General features: G+C 44.8%; 1 protein-coding gene and 1 pseudogene across 1 annotated transcript in view; both read left to right on the top strand.

Annotated features, from left to right (window-relative positions):
• CDS2 (CDP-diacylglycerol synthase 2) overlaps positions 1 to 18,978 on the top strand; it is a 66,238-nt gene that overhangs the window by 12,398 nt on the left and 34,862 nt on the right. The gene's annotated exons all lie outside the window — the stretch shown is intronic.
• Positions 1,268 to 18,921, top strand: LOC123840992 (uncharacterized; annotated as a pseudogene).

Genomic DNA, 18,978 nt, shown 5'->3' with positions numbered 1-18,978 from the left:
GTCTTTTCTTCCAGTCTGCAGAACATACCACTTACTCCTAAGGCAGGCGGCACCAAGCCCATCCAGTTGCTAGTCCTTGAATGCAGCCCAGAGTTCTGTATCGCAGTTTGATGTCCAGTAGTCTCACTGGGTCTGGTTACCATGCACTAAAGGTTATCTTCCATCCCTCTCCCCTTCAAGGACAGTTGCGGAAGAGGGTCAGGCTGAAGGGGGCAGGATAACCCAAATAAGCTTTCCCATTTGGACAAGGAAAGAATGAGCAGCAATGTCTTGGCTTACCTTTCTCCTGACTAGGAATTTGTCTGAGACCTCTGTGTGCTTAGATGGGGCCTGCTGCTTGATAGGCTTCATTTTAGGTTGAGCAGATGGGGAGCCGAACCTCCTAAATCTCATCTACCATCCTGTATGTCAGATCTCAGTCCAGAACTCCTCCACAGTAGCAGAGGGCAGAGGGCTTCTATTTTCTCTGGAGCCTTTCTGAAGTATATGCTCTTGGCTACACTTTCTGTTTTATTTTCCTCCATCTTAGTTCTTCAATCTACTTTGTTATCTAGAAATTTGTTGAAATCTCATGTATGTGGTTGGTCCCTGTCCCTTACTATTTCTGCCTAAAAGGCCGTGGTTTTATTCCTTACTATGCTTATTGACATTCAATTCAGTGGGATATTGAGGTCAAAAGGCATGTACTCTGTCTGCTTTTTTTTTTTTTTAAAGATTTTATTTATTTATTCATGAGAGACAGAGAGAGGGAGAGGGAGAGACAGAGGCAGAGGGAGAAGCAGGCTCCCAAGGAGTAGGGAGCCCGATGTGGGACTCGATCCCAGGACCCTGGGATCATGACCTGAGCCGAAGGCAGATGCTTAACCATCTGAGCCACCCAGGCGCCCTCTGTCTGCTTTTATCAACAGGAAATGTTCAGTTTTGAAAGACTGAGCTGATCTTACATTAGAAGCAGCCTGTTGCAGACTGAGTGTTGTTGGAGTGGGGGGTGGGGTGGGAGGGATGAAGTGACTGGGTGATAGACACTGGGGAGGGTATGTGCTCTGGTAAGCGCTGTGAATTGTGCAAGACTGTTGAATCTCAGATCTGTACCTCTGAAACAAATAATGCAATATATGTTAAGAAAAAAAAAGAAGAAGAAGAAGGTAGCAGGAGGGGAAGAATGAAGCGGGGGAAATCGGAGGGGTGGATGAACCACGAGAGACGATGGACTCTGAAAAACAAACTGAGGGTTCTAGAGGGGAGGGGGGTGGGAGGATGGGTTAGCCTGGTGGTGGGTATTGAGGAGGGCACATTCTGCATGGAGCACTGGGTGTTATGCACAAACAATGAATCATGGAACACTTCATCTAAAACTAATGATGTAATGTATGGGGATTAACATAAGAATAAAAACAAAACAAAACAAAACAAAACAAAAAGAAGCAGCCTGTTGCAACACTTTTGTTGTTCCGTGTTTGGGGTGAAGGATAAACATGGTTCCTCTTGATTGAATTCTGGGCTTCTGCTCTTGACATTAAGAAGGGCAAGAGTTGACAGCTGATCGTGGGAAGTACCTGCGTTCGATTGGAGTTGGCTGATGGAGGAGAGGACACTGGGTAGGAGATCAGGGAAGAGTCAGGAGAGGGTGGTGTGCTACCAGATCCTGAAAGAACAAGTTTTTGAGAAGAAAGAACAGCTGTGTCAAGTACCATGGAGAGGTCAAGTAGAATGAGGAACAGACAGTGTTATTTCCTTGCCAACGTTGTTTCCCACAGTGGTCCAAAAATCTTTTCATGGAAGGTGGTATCTCAGAAGGTGATAGGACCTAAGTTTTTCTGAACAGTAAACCTTCATACATTTCCTATTTTATGGATTTTGCTAAGTTCTTATGATATATTTTAAAAAGATAAATAAAATCTTTTAATAAATAAAATAATAAATAAATAAAATTTATTTGACAGAGAGAGGGAGAGAGCGAGCGAGTGCAAGCAGGGGTAGCGGCAGGCAGAGGGAGAAGCAGACTCCCTGCTGAGCAGGGAGCCTGATGTGGAACTTGATCCCAGGACCCTGGGATCATGACCTGAGCTGAAGGCAGATGCTTAACTGACTGAGCCACTCAGGAGTTCCGGTCTTATGATATTTTTAAGCCTCTGTTACCTTATGAAATAACTAGTACTATGTGTGTTTATAACCTGTTTCTTTAAACATTACTGCAAAGTCTAAGGCTTCTGTACCGAAAACTAGTTGCTGTCCTGTTAAGCTGCAAGTGACTGAAAACCACAAATGATAGTGGCTTAAACAAGATAGAAGTATAAATACACTTCTTCCTCACATGTCAAGGATTCAGATTCCTTCTCTCTGGCTGTTCCATCATCCTGAGTGTGTGACTTCCACCCCTAGTACAGGATGGCTGCAGAATTCTAGCCATCACATCCATATTCCAGCAGACAGGAAGAAGGGAAAAAGAGAGAAAAGGCCTGTTCCTTTCCTGTAAGGACTCTTCCTAGAAAATGCACTGTTTTTGCATCTACCCTGTTGGTCAGAACTCCGTCACATGTCCTTGCCTGGCTGCAAGGGAAGCTGGAAAATGCCCTTTCTAGGTGGCCATGTGCTTGCCTAAGCCCTGGGATTCCTATTATAATGGAAGAAAAGGAGAATAGATGTTGGGACAGAGAACTTTGAGCACTTCCAAAGGCCTGAAGATGCCCATGAAAAATTGGCAGGCATTCTACAAAGCAGTGAAGAAGCAAAGCTGTGGGAAGACAAGGGTGGAGAGTAGAAATGTCCACCTGTGGCGGCCGAGGGTCTCCTCTGGTGGTAGTAGGCAGCCGGCTCACTGACAGCCAGACAAGGAGAAAAGAGGGACTGTTTCATCCTCCCGTCCGAGGATGGGAAAGTAGGGCAGGGATCAAGCACAGGTAGCTGCCTGTGGCTTAGAGGGAGAACCCTCCAGGCGCAGGCCTTGAGGATCTGTTGGTGGGTGGTCCATAAATGTCTGGCAAGCAAAGGAATAATATCTAGAAAACTCCCTGTATCTCAGTAGCTCCCAAGACCCTGAGATCATGACCTGAGCCAAAACCAAGAGTCAGATGCTTAACCGACTGAGCCACCCAGGCACCAACTCCCTTTTCTTAAAGTCATCTTTATCCCCAACATGAGGCTCAAACTCACAACCCTGAGATCAAGAGTTACATGCTCCACTGACTGAGTCAGCCGGATGCCCCTAAAATGATGATCTTAATTCTTACGAAATTTTATGGAAATGACCTGTTAAAGATAGCCAGCAGTGGTGCTGCTTTAACTAGATGACTTCAGATAAAAATCATCACACATGCAGCCTCTTTCCACCATTGCAACAGAAAAGTACATTCCCTAGATGTTGGAACAGTCACTTGCTGGCGGGGATGCAGGTCCTGGCAGCTCTCTCCTGCTGCCTGAAGGGCCTAACAAGGAGGCCATGGCTAGTTTCTTAGTGTGATGGGGCACTTCTCTTTGGAGAAATGTATCAGTTACTGATAAATTCAGTCTTCAAAATAATAATATATAGTATTCTAAATAAGAGGTTGTTGGTGGAAAAATAATCAGTTGAGGAATGATCCCATTATGTTACATATGGAAGCAGGTTCAGGGGGACTGACCAGCCGGCCTCCATTCTGATTGCCTTTAGCCAGTTTCTCCAGGGGCTTCCCTCTGAAGGCATAAATCATAAATCTTCTGTGTTCCCTTTGACTGTCGGTGTGTAGTGTCCCATCCTACTGTTTGAGTATGAGGGTAGTTTGTAGAAGCGCAAAGGTCTCCTTCACTGGCCACTTTAAATAGAATCTCCCGCCACAGTCTAGTCTGCCGTGTTGAGGCTGACGTCTGTCACCCCCTATAGTTTTGGGAGAGCAAGGGCCACATGGGCTTTGTTTTTTCACAGGGATGTCATCCAGACTCAGTTTTCTCTTGAACAGTTGTCATTTCTATCTCCAATCTGCTCCACAGAATTCTCTGTACAGAGAATTTTCAATTTTCACATAGTGGTCTGTTGAAAACACGCTACAGGAGAGTAGCTATTTTGAGCACTGCTGACAAAGAACCATTTCTTCCAGAGATATCAACCTTTTCTAGAGGCTTTTTATCAGACAAGCAACATCTCCTCATTCTAGAGGGTCCTGCTTGATTCCTAGTTGCTGTGGTTGGACATCCTCTTTCCTAGGTCTCAGGAAGAATTATCCGGATTACAGGGTTTGGTGTTCTAACACACGACTCTTACATTTCTCATTGGTCTTCAAATATCCAGGATATGAGCTCTCTGTCTTTTGTGCCTTGGGAGCAGTTCTCCTGCCGCAGCCCCTCATCCCCTGAAAATGTATGTCTGTGCGAAGTTCCTCTCCACCCCCTTGGGCAGGAGCACCTCTCAGCTGTTGAGCCGATCAGTGTCTCCAGCGGTGCTAAAAGCACCTGGAGACACTGACAGATGAGAGCCTCAGCAGCTTGGTAGCCCCGTGTCCCCTGACCTCACTTATTCCCAGCTGCAGCTGAACCATTTCAAGGGAAGTTCATTGGGGCTGGGGCTGCCACGGTAGGGATGGCTGGCTCTGGGGCTGGAATTGGGACTGTGTTTGGGAATTTCATCATTGGTCATGTCAGGAACCTGTCTCTGAAGCAACAGCTCTTCTGCGCCATCCTGGACTTTGCCCTCTTGGAGGCCATGGGGCTCTTTTGCCTGGTGGTGGCCTTTCTCATCCTCTTCACTATGGGAAGGAGCTGTGTCTCCATCTTTCTCCCGTGTCTCGTCTGCCCGGTATGTTCCTTTTCTTATACCTCCCCAGGCAGCCTGGGGAAAGTGGTTGGCTCAGGGTTTGATAAAGGGAAGACAAATAAATACTGTATTAATAAGATAAAAGAAAATCCAAAATCTAAGAATGAGCTATTATTTGAAATTGAAAAACCAAAGGCTTTTAGTGTCCAGGGGATCAAAAAGGGGATGGAAAACCAAGATGGTTTGAGATTTTTCAAGGCCCCCTTTTTTTTCCAGGGAAATTTGGCCCAGGATTTCCATCTTCATTCATCACAAACGTCTCTTAGCCTTGACGAGTTCAGTATAGATAATGTGGTTGGGGAAGCTGACCTCGGGCTGGTTGTTTTGGTTACTTTGAAGAATCTCATGTTGCCTCCTATGGTTATCCATGTGGGACTAGGGCTTGCTCGTCATTCTGACTTGTTTAGCACTGCTTGGGTGGGGGCAGAGGGAGAGCTTGTGGGGTGGTGACATTTGAGCTGAAGGAGCAGGAATGTGTCTGGAAAGATGGACCAAGAATAAGTGAGGGGTCCCAGTGGGAAGGCCTGAGGGCCAGGCCAGAAAGTTTAGGAGGAAGCCAGTAAAGGTGTCAGCACAGAGAAGTTGAGAGGCTTAGATATATCCATTTGGTACTTTTTTTAAAGTATGGAAACAATACTTGTTTGGTGGAAAATGTGGAGGTGATGGAAAATATTTAAAAATTTAAACTACCTTTAATTTTACTACCTAGAATATAACTGCTGCTAACATTTTTATTGTGCCCTGCTAATCTTTTTTCTATGGATGCTTGGTGTTTTTCCCTATCTTTGTTAAGTAGATCATATAAGTTGTTTCTTCTTATAAGGGCATGATGAACATGCTCATGTAAATGAGGTATTTCTCTAGATACCCACTTTGGGTATATTTCTCATCAAGGAATGACTAGATCAGAGGAGATGTGAACCATTTAAAGTTTCTTAATACATATTTCCAAATTGCCTTTCAGAAAGGTGGTACTAATTTACATTTGCGTGAGTACTGTATAAGCATACTGGTTTTCTCCAAGCCTGGTCCACCGTGAATGTTCTTTTTATCTATTCAGTCTGATGTGAGAATATGGCTTCTATGGCCATTTTTTATGTCATTGATTATTAGTGAGGTTAAATAAGCATACACGTTATTTGTATTTGGCAAATTGTCTCTCGCTGATTTTTTTCTATTGGCATGGCCACATTTTATTGACTTGTAAGAGGTTTTGTTTTGTTTTGTTTTTAGTAGCTAAGGAAGCTGAAAATCTAATTTTTCATAGACACGCTGCAGTGATCACCTAGCAGGTGTTTGAGAGCCAGGGGGCGCTGTTCAGCAGGGCTGTGATGTTATTACATGTCCTGCTCATGCAGTGACCAGCTGGTGACTTGTGTATATATATCTAGAGGCAGGCTTCCTGGATTATCAGAGGTATTGGCTCCTGTTTTACAGGGATGAGCAAAAAGGCCTGAACTTCAAGTCAGAATTGAACCCAGGTAGGCTGAATCTGAGTTCCATGCTCTTTGCTTTAGCCATTCTGCCTTCCTGGCCTCCATAGTCATTTCCTTCCATGGCTTGGCCAAAGAGCCCCTAACACAGGAGGACCTGTGAACATCTCAGGGTTCGGCTGTGGGGGTGGGAGAGCACTTGCCTCACTCTGCACCTGTCTTGGAGAGAGGAGGTGGGGTAGTGGCCCCAGAGTTCTTTGGGGCCTGCATGCTGGAAGCAGGAGCATCTCAGCACGGGCCCTGGAGGCTGCACCAATGTGAGGCCTCTGTGGCATGGAGCCCTTACCCACTGATGCGCACTTCAGCCCCAGCTTCTCCGTGGAACCCTCTTTGCTCCTGCACCCCATTTCTTCATCTTCCTTCCCTCTCCAGTCTTCCATGGAAATTGACTGTCCAAATTCTGGTTAGTGCTGTCTCATCAGCAAATAGAGTCTCTGGAGTTGGGCTCCTTGACTTGGAGTTCTGTAGCTCCCACGAGATTCAGTAAAGGATATGTGTTGATCTGTCATGATGGTTTCTGGCAGGGAGGCAAAACTGACCATCCCTGGGAGAAGAAAGCTTGAAGGCACAGCCCTCCTGCCGACTTGGTCATAAGCTCCTGGTTACTGTCAGACTTGGCTGTCCCTAGCACATATGGTTGTCAGAAGGTGGAGTGGTGCTAAGTCAGCTGTGAAGATTAACAACTGGCTAGGCAGTGAGAATCAGGCCTCTGGTTTCAGGAGGAATTTGTTGAGCTTAGTGACTAGAGTTGGAGAGCAAAAAAGAAAATATTGGCGTTTCAGTATTTGTTTCTAGTACTGAAGTACCACATTATGTTAACATGATGTGTACCCCTTTCAGAAGTAGCCTGACTTCTGGCACCATATTTTATTTTAGTTTTTGCTAGTTGTGACCCACTGAACTGATTTTAAGACCCCGTAGGTTTCGTTCCACAGCTCGAAAAACACCAATATCCCTGAGATAGGAATTGTTTCTGTCTTATAGATGAAAAAGCTGAGGCCCAGAAGGTGACACAATCTCTCCTAAGATCACACAACTAGTACCAGTTCCCCCTTTCCCATTCTTCTGGGGTATTCTTCTCCTTAAGATAGACTTGCTTCTTTGGAAAGTCAGTTGCAGCCTTTTGTTTTGTTTTGTTTTGTTTGTCTGGTTTACCACTCCCTCTTACTTGTGTTTACGGGATTGATATTCATTATTAATGTAGCTTTAGTGAGTTCCAATATTACAATTCCTAAGTACTGAGAATGTTTTTGTGACTGTGAGTAGTATACATTTGCATATTGTTTTGGGAAGTCGTGTAGTTTGGAGGCTTTCATGGCATTCATCCCCTGCATCCCCCTAATAGAATGAAACTCTACAGGTGCATAGATGGCATGCAGGTGTGACAGATGAATTGGACTAGGTGTAGACAGCTCCCCACTGTCACCAGCCACAAAGCATGCTGACTCCCATTTCCTTCTCTGTGTGTAGAAGCCTATGGATAGATTTCTTCTCACCCGATGTCTCCTCAGGCTGCAGAATACCTACCTGCAGGGCCTAAGTGTCCTGTCAGTCCTGTTAATCTCAAGCCTTTCTGGTTGAGAGCTTATTGCTCGCAGCCAGGACCTCTTGGAGTAAATGGCACTGGAACAGCAGGGACTGATGTTTAACAGTGCATGCCTAGAAGCCCTTGTTTGGGCACCAAGTCTGAGGACCCTCTCGGACTGTGAATTGCTCACTTGCTGTGTCCATTCTTAGGTCAGGCCTAGTTCTTAGAGCCTTCGCCATCTGAGTTCTCCATCCTTGATAGAGTTATCTGGGAGTGAGGCAGCTTGGAAACACTCTGAAGACAGGTCTGCAGATAGCCAGTGGCCTGAGACTGAGGGAGGATTCTCTGGGATTCAAACTTGAGCACTAAGCACAAAGTCTGTACTATTGGGGCAGACAGCATCTTCATTTGTTAGTGCCTGAGTCCTGCCCAGGCAGAACAATAGAGATTCCAGGCATTGAAAACAAGATAGCAGTCCCCAAATGGAGTCACTTATGCTAAGTCTTACATCACCAAACTGAAACTTAATAATTAGTTTCGGCTCTCCCAGAAATGGAATCTTAAACTAGTCAGAAGTCATCTGACAGCACCAGTTAGGTAATCTGCCTGATAGACCCCTGTCATCCCCTAAAGGAAAATGACCTCACAGTAACCAGTCTGCTTTGGCCTAACATGACTTCCGTATTCCTACTCACTTCTGCCTATAAAAGTCTTTTCATTTTGTACAGCTTCTCAGAGCTCCTTTCTGTCTGTTAGGTGGGATTCTGCCCTATTCATGACTCATTGAATAAAGCCAATAAAATCTTTAAAATTTACTCAGCTGAATTTGGTTTTTTAACAAAGGAACCCTAGGATGATGTCGTTAAATAAGTGTCCTCATTACAGAGGTGCATAATAATCTTTGGGTAGAAGATTTGCAACCCCGAACATTTATAAGAAAGCCATTTTTTTTTTTTTTAATTGATGAAGCAGGTACCTTTTGGTTATCTAGAAATTTCACTGTGGATTAGTGGATTTTTCCTTAATACCAGATAACTGAGGTGTTAGAGTTTATTCTATTCACCAAACCTCAGCTTCTCAGCTGAGATGGAGTTGAGTGGGGACAACAGCCAGCCTGTCCACAGTGTGAAGACTGGAGTGGCCACTACAGCTGTGCTTGTTACACAGATGGTGAGTAATTTTTTTGGATGATGCATCAGTCTGTCTTTGCATGGAGTGACAACCAGTTTGGCAGGGGCTTAGCTTCTGGAAGCCCAAGCTGCAGGAAGCAGGTATTTCCCTTTTGCAAAATTGCTGGACAGAAAAGCAGTCAGCAGCTGCTGGACCTTATTTTCTCATTCTGCTATGCACCTTGGTTCTGGATGTTTGATGTCTCATCCTTAGAACGTTCTTAAGAATTTCTCATTCCTGGGGTGCCTGGGTGGCTCAGTTGGTTAAGCGACTGCCTTCGGCTCAGGTCATGATCCTGGAGTCCTGGGATCGAGTCCCGCATCGGGCTCCCTGCTCAGCAGGGAATCTGCTTCTCCCTCTGACCCTCCTCCCTCTCATGCTCTCTGTCTCTCATTCTCTCTCTCTCAAATAAATAAATAAAATCTTAAAAAAAAAAAAAAAAAGAATTTCTCATTCCTTCCACTTACGGAATTTGCAAATCTGGGTGAATGCTGTGAGCTGGTGCCATTTTGTGCAGAGTGGCTGGCTCTGTGAGAAATTATGCTTGCCATTTTAACCTACAGACTCAGGAGTGGAGAACTCCTTAGTTGTTCCTTAACCTGTCATCTTCTCTCTCTTCCTCCCTTTGTGAAGAAACCTGTATTGGGGACCTCGTATATAGGCCATGGGGATGTCGCAGTGAATAACCCAAGTCCCTTCCACGTGGATTTTGTGTTCCAGTGGGGGAGACAAATGTGTAATAATTTCAGGTGGTAGTGATGTTATGGAGAACAAAGCAGGTATTTTTTAATATGAGGGTAGCATTTTGTTTTTTTAAAGATTTTGTTTATTTGACAGAGACAGCGAGAAAGGGAACACAAGCAGGGGGAGTGGGAGAGGGAGAAGCAGGCTTCCTGCAGAGCAGGGAGCCCTATGCAGGGCTTGATCCCAGGACCCTGGGACCATGACCTGAGCCGAAGGCAGACGCTTAACGACTGAGCCACCCAGGCGCCCCGAGGCTAGCATTTTGAAGTGTTAGTATTAGAAGGGCCCTTCCATTAATGAATCTGATTGGCTCAAAGGACAGATGTGTTCTTACTCTTCCTGGAGCATTTTCCATTACTCAAGGGAAATGTGCAGAGACTTATACCTTTTGTAGGGCAGGATTGAACCATTTAGGCCCACTTAGTCATTATTCCTGGCAACATTAATCACTGTCTGCAAATATAGCTCATGACCACTCTGGATTTTATGGGTGCCCCCGGGGGTGTCCCTCACCAGCCTCCCTGGCCCCAGTCATTTTAACCTTTGGGAAAAGGCTGACAATGCAGCCCTTTCAGTCATTAGTTGGATTTGTATAGCTGTAGCTCTAGGGTGGTCTTCCTCATACAAATGCTGGCACACCATTATTCTAGGCTTTGTCAATAAAGGTTGATGAATTTGATTAAAATTTAATGAATTTAGGGGCACCTGGGTGGCTCAGTTAAGTGTCCAACTCTTGATTTCAGCTCCGGTCATGATCTCTCCGGGTCATGAGATTGAGCCCCACCTGGTCGGGTTCCGCACTGGGTATAGAGCCTGCTTAAGATTCTCTTTCCCTCTCTCTGCCCTTTCCCACCACTCCTGTGTGTGCACTCTCAGTCTCTCTCTCTCTCTCTCTCAAAAAAAAAAAAAAAAAAAAAAACAAACCAAAACAACAACAACAAAAAAACCAACATTAAAATTCAATGAGTTTTAAAAAGACACTTATTTAGCTTTTACTAGATTTAAGGCAAGGGGTATTCAAGATAAAACAAAGATGAATAATGCAGTCCCTACTTTTGATGAGCTTGAAATCAAATCAGATTATGGCAAATTCCCTCTTAACATAAATACCAATGGGCAACAAATGGTGTGAGAGAAGTGTAAGTAACATCCTGTGGGAACTTTATTGGTAGGAGATAAAGCCAGTGGGAAGGATGATCTGTTAGTTTCCTGGGGCTGTTCTAACAAATTACCAGGAACTGGGTGGTTTGAAACAACAGTAATTTATTCTATCACTTCTGGAGGCTGGAAGGCTGAAATGAAATTGTTGGCAGGCGTGCATTCCTTTCAGAGTCTCTAGGGGAGAATCCATGCCTCTCCTCTTCCCGGCTTCTGGTGACTATTGGCATTCCTTGGCTTTTGGCCACATCTCTGTCAGTGCTTTCTTGAGATTGCCTCTCCTCTGTGTGTCCAATTTTTCTGTGCCTCCCTCTTAAAAGGATACAGGTGATTGCATTTAGGGGCCAACTGGATAATCCAGGATACGCCTCCTTTCAGGACCCTTAATTCAGTCACACATATAAGGGAGTATTTACTTTTTTTTTTAAAGATTTTATTTATTTATTTATTTGACAGAGAGAGACACAGCGAGAGAGGGGAACACAAGCAGGGGGAGTGGGAGAAGGAGAAGCAGGCTTCCTGCAGAGCAGGGAACCCGATGCGAGGCTCGATCCCAGCACCCTGGGATCATGACCTGAGCCGAAGGCAGATGCTTAACAACTGAGCCACCCAGGTGCCCCGAATATTTACTCTTTTGCCATGTAAGGTAATATTCACAGATTCTTAGATCAGTTTATTTTGAGGGAGGGGCCATTTTTTATTCCTGTGTGCTACAGATGAGAATCAGTAAAGACCTTCCTTGAGTCTTGGTGGCTTCTAAGGTGGGACTTGAAGCATGAGCAGGAAAGAGAAAAGGCAAGGAGCAAAGGGGGAGAAGAAGGAAGGGTGGGATGTAATCAAGGCCAACGGGTAGTTAGTTGTGCTTGGATGGAGCATGTGGTGTGTGCAGGGTGTGAAGGGCCTGGAATGGAGGTGGTTTATCTTTAATTCACTAGGCAAAAATGAGTGGAGGAGGGGTGTAATCAGAGCTGTGCCTTATGAAGATTAATCTGGGACTGTGTGCAGAATAAATTAGAGAAGGGAGGAATTGGTGGAGAACCAATTGGGAGGCCAGTGTAGTAGAGAAAGGTTGACATGCAGACGTCAGCAAGGTTACCAGCAGTGGGAATGGGAATAAGGGAAGACCCTGTAGTAAGAGGGTCTTTAGTTTGAGAACTGATGAGGGGGTTGTGTGTGTGTGTGTGTGTGTGTGTAGTGTGGGGGGGTGTTAACAGTTCAACTAAGTAAATTTTTTTTAAGATTTTTTATTTGAGAGAGAGAGAATGAGAGAGAGAGCACATGAGAGGGGGGAGGGTCAGAGAGAGAAGCAGACTCCCTGCCAAGCAGGGAGCCCGATGTGGGACTCGATCCAGGACTCCAGGATCATGACCTGAGCCGAAGGCAGTTGCTTAACCAACTGAGCCAGCCAGGCGCCCTAAACTAAGTAAATTTTTAAAAAGATCTAATTGGCTTTTATTACATGATTCACGAATTGGGCAGCATCCCATCTAGCAAGCAGAGGGGAGCTCTGAGCAGAGTTGTATGGAATGGAAGGTTTTTATGAGGGCTGGGGGTGGAAGAAAGTTACTAGCAAAAGGATTGTTCCAGGCAAGGGGAGAGAAGCTGGGGGTCTTCTCATGCAGATTACCTTATCTTCCTTTGGGTGATAGAGAGGGTCCATGTGGCAGACCTACCAGCACTGATTAAAAATTCCTGACCAACCAGTTAAAACTACATTTCTGGGGGAAGTTGAAACTGCAATTAGATTCGATGTTAAGCTCTAGTTTGGGAAGTTGGTGTAAGTGATGCCATTTGGGGCCTGTGGTTTTCAACAGGGGGTTGGAGACAGTGGTGAAAATCAGTGTTCTCCATGGAGTGCATCTCAGATAAATTAGGGTCTTGAAGGAAAACAGAAGGAAGAGCTTGTTGGGTTAGAAAGGAGGTGATGAGTTTGCACCTATCAAGTTTGAGGTGCTGGTTGGACATCGAAGTGTCTTATTGGCAGGTTGATATATAGTGCTGTAGCTTGGGAGAGAGGACATAGCTAGTGTTATGGAGGATGAGTCCAAAGAAGAGAGGCTGATGGCAGTGGATCACTCACTAAGGATACGATGTACAAACACAACCTGCATTTAAGAAGTGTGGGGAAGAAGAACAGAAAAGATGTGATTGGAAAGGAAGAAAACTAAGACTATTTTAGTTGTAAACACAGGAAGCTGCTCAAATTTGATGAAAAAGGAATTCATTGGCTCATGTAACTTAAAGACCATGGGAATTCCAGCTTCAGACCTAATTTAATCTAGGGGCTCAAAAAAAAAAAATCTAGGGGCTCAAATGTCACCAAGCCTTGGTCACACTCTTTCACATTGCTTTTGTTTTCAGGCTTCACATGGTTGTAAGATTTTCCAGCAGGTGAAAATCCCACGGACAAGGTCATGCCTTCTTCCTGGGGGCTCCAGAAGAAGTACAGGGAATCGCTGTGATTAGTTTGTGTGTCCAGTGAAAACATACAAACGGTGACCCAAACATATTTATCAATATTAGCAAAACATATTGGTTCTTGAATGCTATCATTTTGTCAGTAGACAAATGGTTTAAGGCATGTACAGTTTTAAGTAGTAGAGATTTTAGAATTTCTGGTAGGGCTGGATTGTAATGTTGTCCAAACCAGTGTTCTCTTTGTATTAAGCCAACAATGATTAGATTTCCTATTGTTTTTCTCTCTCTGGGGCCAATTGTTGCCTATCTCTGGTCAGTTTTTCCAAATTATCATTTGGGAGAACATCCTTTTGGAACATGACACAAGTTAGGCTGTTGGTTTCCTTGAGAATGGTGTTTTTGGCAGAAATTTCAGCAAGGTGTTCGATTTGGCCTCCAGGGAGTTGAGTCTGGGATGCCCAGAAACCTTAATAGTAGCCAGAACAACCAACAAAAGTATGGCATCTAATAAATTTTGGACATAGCAGCCATATTTAATTTTGTCCCCATTGGTGGTAGGGGCACCTAGTTGTTTCCATAACATTCCAAATCATGAGTTACCCCAAAGGCATAGCAACTATCACTATAAATATTTACCGTTTTACCCTGAGCTAAGCTCAAGTAAGGGTATCTAACTCTGTCTTTTGGGCTGAAGTAGCTGAAGGTAAAGGTGCTGCCTCAGTGACTTCAAAAGGAGTCACACTAGCATATCCAGCACGATATTTACCGTTTTCGTTCTATAAAGAAGAATAGTCAGCAAACCATGAAAAATTTGCATTGGTTGTAGGAGTTTCCTGTAAATTTTGCTGGGAGCCAAGAGGTAATCTCTTAACATTAAGCAATCATGAGGAGTTTTGTCTGGATACAAAAGTAGTCCTTGTTTCCAGATCAGATGCCCTAAGGTTAGAACCTGAGTTTGAGCAAACTAGGGGGGAAAATATACATAATTATATATATTATGTATATATAATCTATCTATCTATATAGATTTAGAGAGAGAGAGAGGGAGAGAGATAGGGAGGGGAAGAGGGGGACTTTATGTTCCTTTAAGGCCAAAAGTGTTTTGTTTTGTTTTTTTTTTTTGGAAGATTTGATTTATCTGTTTGACAGAGAGAGACACAGTGAGAGAGGGAACACAAGCGGGCGGGGGTGGGAGAGGGAGAAGCAGGCTTCGTGCAGAGCAGGGAGCCCGATGCGGGGCTTGATACCAGGACCCTGGGATCATGACCTGAGCCGAAGGCAGACGCTTAACAGACTGAGCCACCCAGGCACCCCTTTTTAAAGATTTTTAAGTAATCTCTGTACCCAGTGTAGGGCTCGAACTCACAACCCTGAAATCAACAGTCATATGCTCTACCCACTGAGCTAGCCAGGTGCCTCTAAGGCCAAAAGTTTTAGCAGGTGAATGCTGTCTCCTGTGAAGAAAGGGAGAAGAGAAGCAGAACATATACATATTGTAACCAACAAGAGCCTGCAGAAAACTTTATATCCTCCAAATCAGCTTTTAAGGTTTGTAAAGAGTTAAGAAGGACTGCCTGTGTAACCTGGGGCATTACTGTCCAGGTTTATTACTGTTCTTCCCAAGTGAAAGCAAGAAGATACGGACTATCCTTATGAACTGGAATGTTAAAAGTGCACTATATAGAACAATTATAGTGAAGAAGGATTTGCTTTCAGTGGGGACAGATGTCAGTGTATGGGGGTTAGGAACAACAGGGCGCCCAGGGATAATGTTACTTATTGCTCCGAGGTCCTGGACTAACCTCCATCCTTGGCCACTGGGTCTTCTCACAGGTAAAATAGGAGCTCCCAGGAACTAGTGCAGGGGATGATAAGGCCCTGAGTCCCGTGGTCTCCTGTTACGGGCTTGATGCCTTAAAGGGCTTCTTTATTTATAGCGTATTCGTTCTGGGGGAGAGGTGGTGAGGGATCGGTTTGAATCTTGATGGGAGGCGCGCTGTGAATTCTGCCAATATCAGTTGAGGAATCTGCCCATAAAGAGGGTGGTAGCTGACCCGATGGGGACAAATGAGCAGTGTCCCCAGACTCCCCCATCGTGCCACCAGAGATGGAGCAAATAGAAGATGTTGAAGGGTCATTTAATCCACCTGGTTGGAGATTTTGATTCTAGAATGATTTCCTTCTTTTGGGAGAAATTCTGGCACGATACTTTTCTAAGAAATCTTGGCCCAGCCAATGAATGGGGTGGAGAAAGTAAGGAGAAAAGGGTGGGAATCTCTCAAAGGGCCTAAACAAAAGGGAATAGGGGCAGAGACAGGAACCTGTTGAGGTTTATGAGAGGCCCCCCACTATTGGAGCTGTTTTCGTGTTCTGATGCCTGCAGGACCTGCTTTCCAGGAGTGGTGCTGAGCGCCAAGAATGTAGCTCTGGGGTCAGTAAGACAAAGAGATTCATTCTCAGTCTGAGTGGTTTCTCCAAGCCAATTAAATTAAGAGGGGGGACTGGGAAGAGTCCCTGTCGGTTGTTGGAGCCCTGGCACTGGGAATTAGGAAGACCCTGGAAAGGCTGGCTAGAGGGCTGAAGGCTTCTGGAATGCTTAAGTTTGTAACAGTCTTTTTTCCAGTGCCCAAGCCCTTTGCACCAATAGCAGAAACCGGGGGATTTGGGTCTGTTTAGGGGCCTTCATTTGCCAGAGTTGAAAATTGAGAATTTTAGTTCTTTCTTTCAAGTGACCCTGCTGGGTGTGAGTGAGCTCGTTTGCCAAGCTAGCTAACTCTGGAGTGGACTGAGTTTCCCATTCCATGCTGGTCCTTCAACTAAAAGATCCTGGTTCTGCCTGTTAGTAAATGTAGAGTTAGAGTTAAAGGCTACCCAGGTGGATTCAGCCTCTTACGGAAGCCCAGAATCTTTAAAGACAGTTTGGAGTTGGTTATAGGAGTTATGACCAGGTTCATCAGGATTTTGTGTGCAAGCCTGAATTTTGTTCCAATCAGCAGGCTTAGGAAAAGCTACTGTAACTGCCCGGTGGAGATTTCCAGTGAGCGTTCTAGAATCTTGCCAAAGTTTTAGGGGTTTGTTTCTCTAAATCTTTTGGGATGTTCTCATGGGGCTAGTTTCATCCAGCATTTGGCCTGGTCCTCACCAACAAGCACATGGCCAGACTGATACAAATCTTAGAAACCGGGGTGGTAAGTTGAAATAGCCCTGTTAAATTCTTCAGCAAACATGGATCCTGAGTCACTTTAGGAAACTCTTTAACTCTGGCTTGCAGTCTGACCTTGGTCCAGGGAACACAAGAAATCTGGGGTTTATTTGGATCCAAAGACTTAACTTTAAAGGGGCAGGTTTTATTACCTTCAGGAAAGGAGGGAGTGGGGAGAAGTTCAGAGGAAAAGGGAAGTTCAGTGAAAGGGTTATTTCGAGGGGGGTGATGTAGAGAAGGTGGGGACTGAACACCAGATACATTGGAGACAGAAGACAGGAAAGGAAAAAAGAGGCCTCGGAAACCCCCCTTTTCTCCTTTGCTTGCTTCCATTAGTCTAGAATAGGCGTTTTTAGATTCCTGGTAATATTTGGAAGCTTCAAAATCCCCAAATCCCCAAATCCTATTCAGTTTTGACAGTTTTAGAGCCGTAGCTGCCCAATTCAGTTTTGAGAAAGTAAGTTTGGGGAGATTGAAAGTTCTCTATAATGGCCACTGAAGTTCTAAATTACTTTTAAGTTGGTCCATTTAGTTAGAAAAAGAAGACTCAGAAGCCATTTAGAATTCTTTCCATGATTTGCTTGCCTCAGTTAATTTAGAAATGGTATTTTGCACAGATGCAAACTTAGAATCCTGAAAATGCTTGGAGGCCTCAAGGTACCAATTAAAATAGGCATCCCATTCAGTTCTCTCTCTCTCTCTCATTTAAGGAGCCATAGCTTTCTAATTTAACTTGAGAACAACAAGTTTGGGGAGATCGAAAGTTCCCCATAATGGCCATTGGTGCTCTAAATTACTTTTCATTATGTCAGTCCATTTGGTTATAAATGTGCATGTGGAGGGACCATAGTTTTTAAAGATAAAACCAGCTAGGGTCCCGGAAAGGGGGCACCCTCAAAGCATTCTGATGACTGGGATCTCATATTTTAGAGGTTTTTCTCTAGAGCAAGGAGAAAACTTTCTAAAAGCACAGTTTCAACAGGAAGAACCTGGTTCCAGAAGGAATCAGGCTGAAGGCCAGGACAGTTCCAACAGGATGTCTGACTCTGAAAAGAAGTCAGACTGAAGGCCAAAGGAGTCCTCTTGTAAGAAACAAGGCCTTAAGATAGATTTCAAATAAAGCCTGGAGAGCTTGGACACAAAGTGGAGCTCGAAATCCAGGAGAAAACTTAGCTTCACTTCACTCCAGGGTCAGCGAGAAAGCAATGAGCCCATTTGGCTCTGTGGGTACAGCACCTTGGGTTTACCCACCAGCCTTGGAGTTTTGGGGGACCGTTCCTGGATCCCACTTTTTTTTTTTAAGGTTTTATTTATTTATTTTGAGAGAGAGAGAGAGAGAGAGCATGAGAGGGGGGAGGGTCAGAGGGAGAAGCAGACTCCCCGCCAAGCAGGGAGCCCGATGTGGGACTCGATCCCGGGACTCCAGGATCATGACCTGAGCCGAAGGCAGTCGCTTAACCAACTGAGCCACCCAGGCGCCCTGGATCCCACTTCTTATCACAAGTAATGTTAACATTAAAAATAAAAGTCATTTTGCCAGCAAAAATGGGTTTGCTCGGGAATAACTGGCAAATGATAGGCAAGTTCCCAGAACAAAGAAGAATGGTCTTTTATAGAGGAGAATGGGGGAAGGTAGCAAGGCTGTTAGAAACAAAAAGTCCATGGAAGTAAACTGGGAGTTCGAAGTATAGTGGCTTTTCATTGGTTGAGTTGGGACTGTCTCTCATTGGCTGGGCTGTGGCCTGGGAAGAAAAAGACCCTTTCTTCCTCCCGCTGAGACAGTAAAGTAGTAGTGACTTGACCTACTGACTTGAAAGGTAGTCTCTTCCTGTTGGGTCTGCACTTGGCTAGGAGTTACGGTAGGGCATGAGAGCTTCCCCTGCTGGCCTCCTGACTTCATTGTGAACAAGGTGTCCTTTCATTAATTTTCATGAACTGATGCACATTTTAGAAGGATCATTCGCTGTGAGGAGAAGGGTGGGTGGAAGGAGCAATTAGGAATCCACTGTAGATGAGAGATGTTGGGGCTGGGACGAGCCTAGTCACTGTTGAGATAAAAAGGATAGACTTGAGATATATTTTGGCTGTGGACTCAACAGGACTTGGATTTGCAAATAATTTGCAAATTGAGTTGCAAATAATCATGGAATTCCTTGGCTTAAACCATTCTCTGTCCTCGCTCCTCTGTGCCTTTCAGGAGTTGGTCATCCTCAGGCTCTCCTGGAGGTGCAAGCCAGTGCTGGTAGTACCTGATTTCCTTTTTCCTCAGGCTCGCGAGGGCGAGAGAGCCCAAGTGTCTCTCCCCGTGGCCTTCTTACCAGATTCTAGAACTATATTTCGATTGTACCGTCTTAGGCCAAGTGCCTACTCTAAAACAGTCATGGCTTCGGCTGGGCATAAAAATGCCTCTTCAGGAACCTGTCGCTGTGAAAAAGGGGATGAAATTAAAATAATTAGCTTGCACAGGCTACTGTGTGCC

This window comes from Mirounga angustirostris, unplaced genomic scaffold (genome assembly GCF_029215605.1).
Source record: "Mirounga angustirostris isolate CCGP_5_RB_7025 unplaced genomic scaffold, mMirAng1.0.hap1 SCAF_10, whole genome shotgun sequence".
Classification (NCBI taxonomy): Eukaryota; Metazoa; Chordata; class Mammalia; order Carnivora; family Phocidae; genus Mirounga; species Mirounga angustirostris.
The sequence above is the reverse complement of the archived record's forward strand: the minus strand, read 5'-3'. Positions and strand labels throughout refer to the sequence as shown.